The sequence below is a fragment of the Scyliorhinus torazame genome, chromosome 5 (genome assembly GCF_047496885.1).
Source record: "Scyliorhinus torazame isolate Kashiwa2021f chromosome 5, sScyTor2.1, whole genome shotgun sequence".
Classification (NCBI taxonomy): Eukaryota; Metazoa; Chordata; class Chondrichthyes; order Carcharhiniformes; family Scyliorhinidae; genus Scyliorhinus; species Scyliorhinus torazame.
Window position 1 is genome coordinate 162772564 of NC_092711.1, and position 8795 is coordinate 162781358.

An 8795-nucleotide genomic window follows, 5' to 3' on the forward strand; every position below is an offset into this window, starting at 1 on the left:
ACTGGAAAATAACGCAAGGAGGAACAACTTGAGGATTCTAGGTTTCCTGAAGGTGTGGAGGGGGCGGACGTCGGGGCATATGTGAGCACGATGCTGCACTCGTTAATGGGAGTGGAGGCCCCGACGGGTCCGTTGGAGGTGGAGGGAGCATACCGAGTTATGGTGCGAGGACCGAGAGCAGGAGAAGCTCCCAGAGCCATAGTGGTGAGATTTCTCCGTTTTAAGGATAGAGAAATGGTCCTTAGATGGGCGAAGAAAACTCGGTGTAGTAAATGGGAGAACGCGGTGATCCGCGTCTATCAAGATTGGAGTGCGGAGGTGGCGAGAAGGAGGGCGAGCTTTAATCGGGCCAAAGCGGTACTTCACAAAAAAAAGATAAAGTTTGGAATGCTGCAACCGGCAAGACTGTGGGTCACATATCAAGGGAGGCACCACTACTTTGAGACGGCGGATGAAGCATGGACTTTTATTGTAGAAGAAAAATTGGAATGATTGGACTACGAAAATGAACGTTTGGACAAAGTGGTGGGACGGGGGGGGGGGGGGCGAAGAGGGATTGTATGATTAATCCTGCGGTATGGTAACTTTTCTTTCTCCCACAGGTGGTGATGGGGGGAGGTGGGGAGGGAGAGGAGATGGGGCGTTGGCCATGGGAGGCGGGGCCGAGGGAGAGGCGCGGGCTTGGTTCCCGCGCTATGATAATTATGGCGGGAATAGAGAAGCAGGAAGGAGGGGGCGCCGCACGGGGCGAGCCGTGATCACGGGGGGAAGCCGAGGTCAGCCAGAGTTTGCTGACTTCTGGGAGCAACATGGGGGGAGTAATTACGCTAGCGGGGGGTCTAGCGGGGGGGGGGGGGAGGGGGGAATTACTGGGTTGCTGCTGCTGGGGAAAGGGGGGAGTGGGTGCGGGAAAGGATGGGCGGGGGGGCACCGTCTGGGAGAAATACAGCCGCGTGGGAACTGGGCGAGAAGCTGGAAAAAGATGATGGCTAACCGGCAAGGGGGGGGGGGGTGGGAAGCCCCCCAACTCGGCTGATCACGTGGAACGTGAGGGGGGCTTAACGGGCCGATAAAGAGGGCACGAGTACTCGCACACCTTAAGAAACTTAAAGCAGATGTGGTCATGTTACAGGAAACGCACCTGAAACTGATAGATCAGGTTAGGTTGCGCAAAGGATGGGTAGGGCAGGTGTTCCATTCGGGGCTGGATGCGAAAAACAGGGGGGTGGCTATATTAGTGGGGAAGCGGGTAATGTTCGAGGCAAAGACTATAGTGGCGGATAACGGGGGCAGATACGTGATGGTGAGTGGCAAATTACAGGGAGAGATGGTGGTGTTGGTAAACGTGTATGCCCCGAATTGGGACGATGCCAATTTTATGAGGCGAATGCTAGGACGCATCCCAGACCTAGAGACCGGAAAGCTGATAATGGGGGGAGACTTTAACACGGTGTTGGAACCAAGGCTGGATAGGTCGAAGTCCAGGACTGGTAGGAGGCCGGCAGCAGCCAAGGTGCTTAAGGATTTTATGGAGCAGATGTGAGGGGTGGACCCGTGGAGATTCAGTAGACCTAGGAGTAAGGAGTTCTCGTTTTTCTCCTATGTCCATAAAGTCTATTCACGCATAGACTTTTTTGTGTTGGGTAGGGCATTGATCCCGAGGGTGAGGGGAACGGAATATACGGCTATAGCCATTTCGGATCATGCCCCACACTGGGTGGACTTGGAGATAGGGGAGGAAACAAGAGGGCGTCCACCCTGGAGAATGGATATGGGACTAATGGCGGATGAGGGGGTGTGCTTAAGGGTGAGGGGATGCATTGAAAAGTACTTGGAACTCAATGACAATGGGGAGGTTCAGGTGGGAGTGGTCTGGGAGGCGTTGAAGGCGGTGGTTAGGGGGGAGCTGATATCAATAAGGACACATAAAGGGAAGCAGGAGAGTAAGGAACGGGAGCGGTTGTTGCAAGAACTTTTGAGGGTGGACAGACAGTATGCGGAAGCACCGGAGGAGGGACTGTATAGGGAAAGGCAAAGGCTGCATGTGGAATTTGACTTGCTGACCACAGGCACTGCAGAGGCACAATGGAGGAAGGCGCAGGGTGTACAGTATGAATATGGAGAGAAGGCGAGCAGATTGCTGGCACACCAATTGAGGAAAAGGGGAGCAGCGAGGGAAATAGGGGGGGTGAGAGACGAAGATGGAGAGACGGAGCGGGGAGCGGAGAGAGTGAATGAAGTGTTTAAGACATTTTATAAAAAATTGTATGAAGCTCAACCCCCGGATGGGAGGGAGAGAATGATGGAGTTTTTGGATCGGCTGGAAATTCCCAAGGTGGAAGAGCAGGAAAGGATGGGATTGGGAGCACAGATCACGGTAGAAGAAGTGGTGAAAGGAATTAGGAACATGCAGACGGGAAAGGCCCCGGGACCGGACGGATTCCCAGTTGAATTTTACAGAAAATATTTGGACTTGCTCGCCCCGCTACTGACGAGGGCCTTCAACGAGGCAAAGGAAAGGGGACAACTGCCCCCGACTATGTCAGAAGCAACGATATCGCTTCTTTTAAAGAAGGAAAAGGATCCGCTACAATGCGGGTCCTACAGACCAATCTCCCTCCTCAATGTAGATGCCAAGGTCTTGGCCAAGGTAATGGCAATGAGAATAGAGGAATGTGTCCCGGGGGTGGTTCATGAGGACCAAACTGGGTTTGTGAAGGGGAGACAGCTGAACACGAACATACGGAGGTTGTTAGGGGTAATGATGATGGCCCCACCAGAGGGTGAAACGGAGATAGTAGTGGCGATGGATGCCGAGAAAGCATTTGATAGAGTGGAGTGGGATTATCTGTGGGAGGTGTTGAGGAGATTTGGGTTCGGAGAGGGGTATGTTAGATGGGTGCAGCTGTTGTATAGGGCCCCAGTGGCGAGTGTGGTCACGAATGGACGGGGATCGGCATATTTTCGGCTCCATAGAGGGACAAGGCAGGGATGTCCTCTGTCCCCATTACTGTTTGCACTGGCGATTGAGCCCCTGGCGATAGCGCTGAGAGGTTCCAAGGGATGGAGGGGAATACTTAGGGGAGGAGAAGAACACCGGGTATCTTTATATGCGGATGATCTGCTACTATATGTGGCGGATCCAGCGGAGGGGATGCCAGAAATAATTCGGATACTTGGGGAGTTTGGGGATTTTTCAGGGTATAAATTGAACATGGGAAAGAGTGAGCTGTTTGTGGTGCATCCAGGGGAGCAGAGTAGAGAAATAGAAGACCTACCGTTGAGGAAGGTAACAAGAGACTTTCGTTACCTGGGGATCCAGATAGCTAAGAATTGGGGCACATTGCACAGGCTAAATTTGACGCGGTTGGTGGAACAGATGGAGGAAGATTTCAAGAGATGGGACATGGTAGCATTGTCAATGGCAGGGAGGGTGCAGGCAGTTAAGATGGTGGTCCTCCCGAGATTCCTTTTTGTGTTTCAGTGTCTCCCGGTGGTGATCACGAAGGCTTTTTTCAAAAGGATAGAAAAGAGTATTATGGGTTTTGTTTGGGCCGGGAAGACTCCGAGAGTGAGGAAGGGATTCTTACAGCGTAGTAGGGATAGGGGGGGGCTGGCACTACCGAGCCTAAGTGAGTATTATTGGGCCGCTAATATTTCAATGGTGAGTAAGTGGATGGGAGAGGAGGAAGGAGCGGCGTGGAAGAGATTAGAGAGGGCGTCCTGTAGGGGGACCAGCCTGCAGGCTATGGTGACAGCCCCATTGCCGTTCTCACCAAGGAACTATACCACGAGTCCGGTGGTGGTAGCTACACTGAAGATTTGGGGACAGTGGAGACGACATAGGGGAAAGACCGGAGCACTGGGGGGGTCCCCGATAAGAAACAACCATAGGTTTGCCCCGGGGGGAATGGATGGGGGATATGGAATGTGGCAAAGAGCAGGTATAACGCAATTGAAAGATCTATTTGTGGATGGGAAGTTTGCGAGTCTGGGAGCGCTGACCGAGAAATATGGGTTGCCCCAAGGGAATGCATTCAGGTACATGCAATTGAGGGCTTTTGCGAGGCAGCAGGTGAGGGAATTCCCGCAGCTCCCGACACAAGAGGTGCAGGACAGAGTCATCTCAAAGAAATGGGTGGGGGACGGTAAGGTGTCGGATATATATAGGGAAATGAGGGACGAAGGGGAGACTATGGTGGACGAACTAAAAGGGAAATGGGAAGAAGAGCTAGGGGAGGAGATCGAGGAGGGGCTGTGGGCAGATGCCCTAAACAGGGTAAACTCGTCGTCCTCGTGCGCCAGGCTAAGCCTGATTCAGTTTAAGGTATTACACAGGGCACATATGACTGGAACACGGCTCAGTAAATTTTTTGGGGTGGAGGATAGGTGTGCGAGGTGCTCGAGAAGCCCAGCGAATCATACCCATATGTTTTGGTCATGCCCGGCACTACAGGGGTTTTGGATGGGGGTGACAAAGGTGCTTTCGAAAGTAGTAGGAGTCCGGGTCGAACCAAGCTGGGGGTTGGCTATATTTGGGGTTGCACAAGAGCCGGGAGTGCAGGAGGCGAAAGAGGCCGATGTTTTGGCCTTTGCGTCCCTAGTAGCCCGGCGCAGAATATTGCTAATGTGGAAAGAAGCCAAGCCCCCGGGGGTGGAGACCTGGATAAATGATATGGCGGGGTTCATAAAGTTAGAGCGGATTAAGTTCGTCCTAAGGGGGTCGGCTCAAGGGTTTACTAGGCGGTGGCAACCGTTCGTCGAATATCTTGCGGAAAGATAGATAGGGGAGAACAAAGAAGGCAGCAGCAGCAGCCCAGGACTTGGGGGGGGTGGGGTGGGGGGGGGGGGGGGTGGCCTGAGACAAGGCAGTTGCCAATTAGGGCTAGTTTTTATTTATTTATTTATTTATTTTTGTTGTTATTTAATATTTATTTATTTGTTGTTGTTTTCTTTTCTTGTTTAAATAAAAAAGGTCATTATTATCTGTATTGTTATAATGTTGTGTAAAGGATGCACAATGTACTGTGTTGGTTGACCAAAAATTTTCAATAAAATATTATTTAAAAAAAAAAAAATTGAGGCCTTGTGGGTCATATTTGTAACTGGAGCGGCCGTATTGTATCGGGGCCTTGTGCCTCGCGACTGCTTGTCTTTTGTGTTTAGAGTTGTTACTTTGAAACGTGCCTGTGTCGTGTGTTGTACTTTTGGGTTTTATTTCTCTTTTCTTTACTTTATTTTGGAGTGGTCGTATGGTTTCGGGGCCTTGTGCCTCGCGACTGCTTGTGTATGTGTTTGGAGGTTGATGCCTCGATGTAATTGTGCTTTGTGTCTCCTTGTTTCTTTTTACTTTTAAAACAGTCGTTTGGTTTCGTGGCCTTGTGCCTACGACTGTTCGAGTTATGAACCTGTTTGATTGTTACCTGAACTACACGTGGGGCCTGTGCCTTGCGGCTGGTTGTGATAAGTGACTGGTTAATTGGTATTTGGAAATGTATCTCGGCCCTGCGCGTTGCAGCTGTTTGTGTTCAATGACTGTTACAACGTTGTCGTGAAATGTAATTGGGCCTGGCGCCTCGCAGCTGTTTTGTGCTCTGTGATCGTTTAATCGTTAATGTGAAGTGTAATTGGGCCTGTGCCCTGTAAATGAGTCTGTGTTGAAAATTGTGACGACATTAAAAGAGGTACTCCCAGATGTTGCGCACAGCAGGACTTTTCAGTCGGAATGAAGCTGGAACGTCATTAACACAACGCCCGCACTCTGATTGGTTGGAGGACCAGAGTCCTTCTGGTCCTCCAACACTTCCCATTGGTTTCTGGCCAACTGAAAACATAAGCACCGGATGTCACGTGATCACTGATGCCCTTTTGACCCCAATTGGAATAACCGTCACTACGCATGCGCAGCACCTCCTCTCCTTTGGACGTGCGCAGCTCCTGTCTGTCCTCTCCCCCCCCCACCCCCCGGTGGATAGAGCGGTTTTCCCGGCGCGGGGGACTATGGGAGATTCAGTCGCCAGTACCCATCCGGAGCCCAATCTCCAAACCCCTGGGACTGGGATGAAAGTGGGAGTGGAGGGCAGGGACCCCATTCCGGACACAAAGTACATGTAACTGGGTTCGATTGGGTTTGAATCTGACGTCCCCCTTAGAAAACAGTTTGTTAACTTCAGACATCTGGGTGACATATTGGGGAGGGCAATAGGTGAGAGTGAAATTGAACCCGAGAGTCAGCATCGTCAGGGGAGGAGAATTGGGGAAAAGCAGGAGGAGGATAGTGGGATGAATTAGTGTTACAGTCAATAGGGAGGGAGTGTGTGGAGGCAGAGACAGAGAGAAGCAGTATTTTCTGTCACATGATCATGAGCTTGGACAATTTTAACAAATCATCTGTGAAACCTGGATTTACAATGTCCCTGTGAATCACCTTGGGATATTTAATTACATTAAATGTGCTGTATAAATGCAAATTAATCTGGTTATTGAAGATTGACACTTGAGCTCCTCCACTACCCAGACCACAAAGTCACCGATCATGGACAGTCTGATTAACCAGCTTATTCGCACAGATTAGACCAACCCAGCCCGCCCATTCTCAGTGCATCTGCTTTGCTCAGGCTCCTTGTAACTCCATCTCTGCTCTCACTGCGCTGAGCTCAAGTGCGAACAAAGTATTTATGTCTTCAGATTTTTAGCGTGAGAGGTTAAACCTATCAGGAGACGATGAATAGGCCGGGTCACTGCTCTCTTCACAATACAAAGCTTTGGGGCTAATGGAGGGCTGTAAATTATGAAAGATTTTGATACACATGCAGAATGTTTTCACTTGTAAGGGTAAGAGCAAAACTAGAGGCTATCAATGTGATAATCTAATCAGGAATTCAAGAGAAATTTCTTCCCCAGAGAGTGGTGGGAATGTGGAACTCGCTACCACAGGGATTGGTGGAGGTGAATAACATTGATATATTTATGGGGAAGCTGGATGAACACATGAAGGAGAAATGAACAGACGGATACACTGATCGAGTCAGATGGGAAAGCATGAGAGGAGGCTCAGGTGAAGTCTAAACACTGGCATGGATTGGTTGGGCTGTTTCTATGTTGTGTATTCAATGTAATTTAGCCTGGTATTGCCTTTAACTCTCACATAGTCGATTCCGGGTGAAAGAGAAACAATTTAATTCCCAGAAAAACATTTCAGCTCTTGTCCAATTAATGCCTCTTGTCAGCCAGGTGTCCGTGTAAGGAGTCAAGGTATTCAATGCAACTACAAAGATCTCATGTAATTTGTACCAATATATCTTTGAAGAGACAATCTTTTTTTCAAATGGACTGGATTATTTAAATTTATTAGGTTTTAATCAATTCTTTAAAGTGATTGATTATCAGACAGTCTTATTCAAATCGGAGAGTTTGTTTTATACAAGACAAAGTAGGCACATGATCAGCACCCCATTCACCATATATATATATATATATATATATATATATAAAAAACTTTTTTACCAGCACAATTTTTTCCCCTTACAAACAACAACCCCCCTCCCCCCCCCTCCCCCGGTAACAAAATAACACGAAATCGCACTGAGCAAGAAATATACATGGCAAAATGGTATATTTACATAGCTTTATACAGTGGCTCTCTCCCGCACGTGCCAGTTTCCCCCACCCTTCATGTTATCTCCTGCTCATCCATCCCCCCAAGCAATCCCCCATTCTCCCCCCCCCCCGGTTGCTGCTGCTGCTGACCGACCTTCCTCTAACGCTCCGCGAGATAGTCTAGGAACGGTTGCCACCGCCTGTAGAACCCCTGCGCAGACCCTCTCAAGGCAAACTTAATCCTCTCCAGCTTTATGAACCCAGCCATGTCGTTTATCCAGGCCTCCACGCTAGGGGGCTTCGCCTCCTTCCACATTAGCAAGATCCTTCGCTGGGCTACTAGGGACGCAAAGGCCAGAATGCCGGCCTCTTTCGCCTCCTGCACTCCCGGCTTGTCCACTACTCCAAATATTGCTAGCCCCCAGCTTGGCATGACCCGGACTTTCACCACCTGAGATATTGCTCCCGCCACTCCTCTCCAGAACCCCTCCAGCGCCGGGCATGACCAAAACATATGGACATGGTTCGCCGGACTCCCTGAACACCGTCCACATCTGTCCTCAACCCCAAAGAACCTACTCAACCTCGCCCCCGTCAAGTGCGCTCTGTGAACCACCTTAAATTGTATCAGGCTGAGCCTGGCACATGAGGAGGAGGAGGAATTAACCCTACCCAGGGCATCAGCCCACAAACCTTCCTCGATCTCCTCCCCCAGCTCCTCCTCCCATTTACCCTTCAACTCTTCTGGTAGCGCTTCCCCGTCTTCTTTCATCTCTTGGTGTATTGCCGAAACCTTGCACTCCCCGGCCCATACACCAGAGATCACCCTGGACCATCTCCACCATTGATACCCAGTGGCAGCAGTGTGTAGCATCTACAAGTGGCACAGTAGCACAGTGGTTAGCACCGTTGCTCACATCACCAGGAACCGACTTTGATTGTCATTGGGTCATTGTCTGTGAGTAGCCTGCACATTCTCGTTGTGTCTGCGTGGGTTTCCTCCGGTTTCCTCCCACAAGTCCTGAAAGATGTGCTGTTAGGTGAATTGGACATTCTGAATTCTCCCAGTGTAACTGAACAGGCGCCGGTGTGTGGCAACAAGGGGATTTTCACAGTAACTTCATTGCAGTGTTATTGTAAGCCTACTTGTGACAATAATAATAAGATTATTAGAATAAAGAATATTATTACCATCT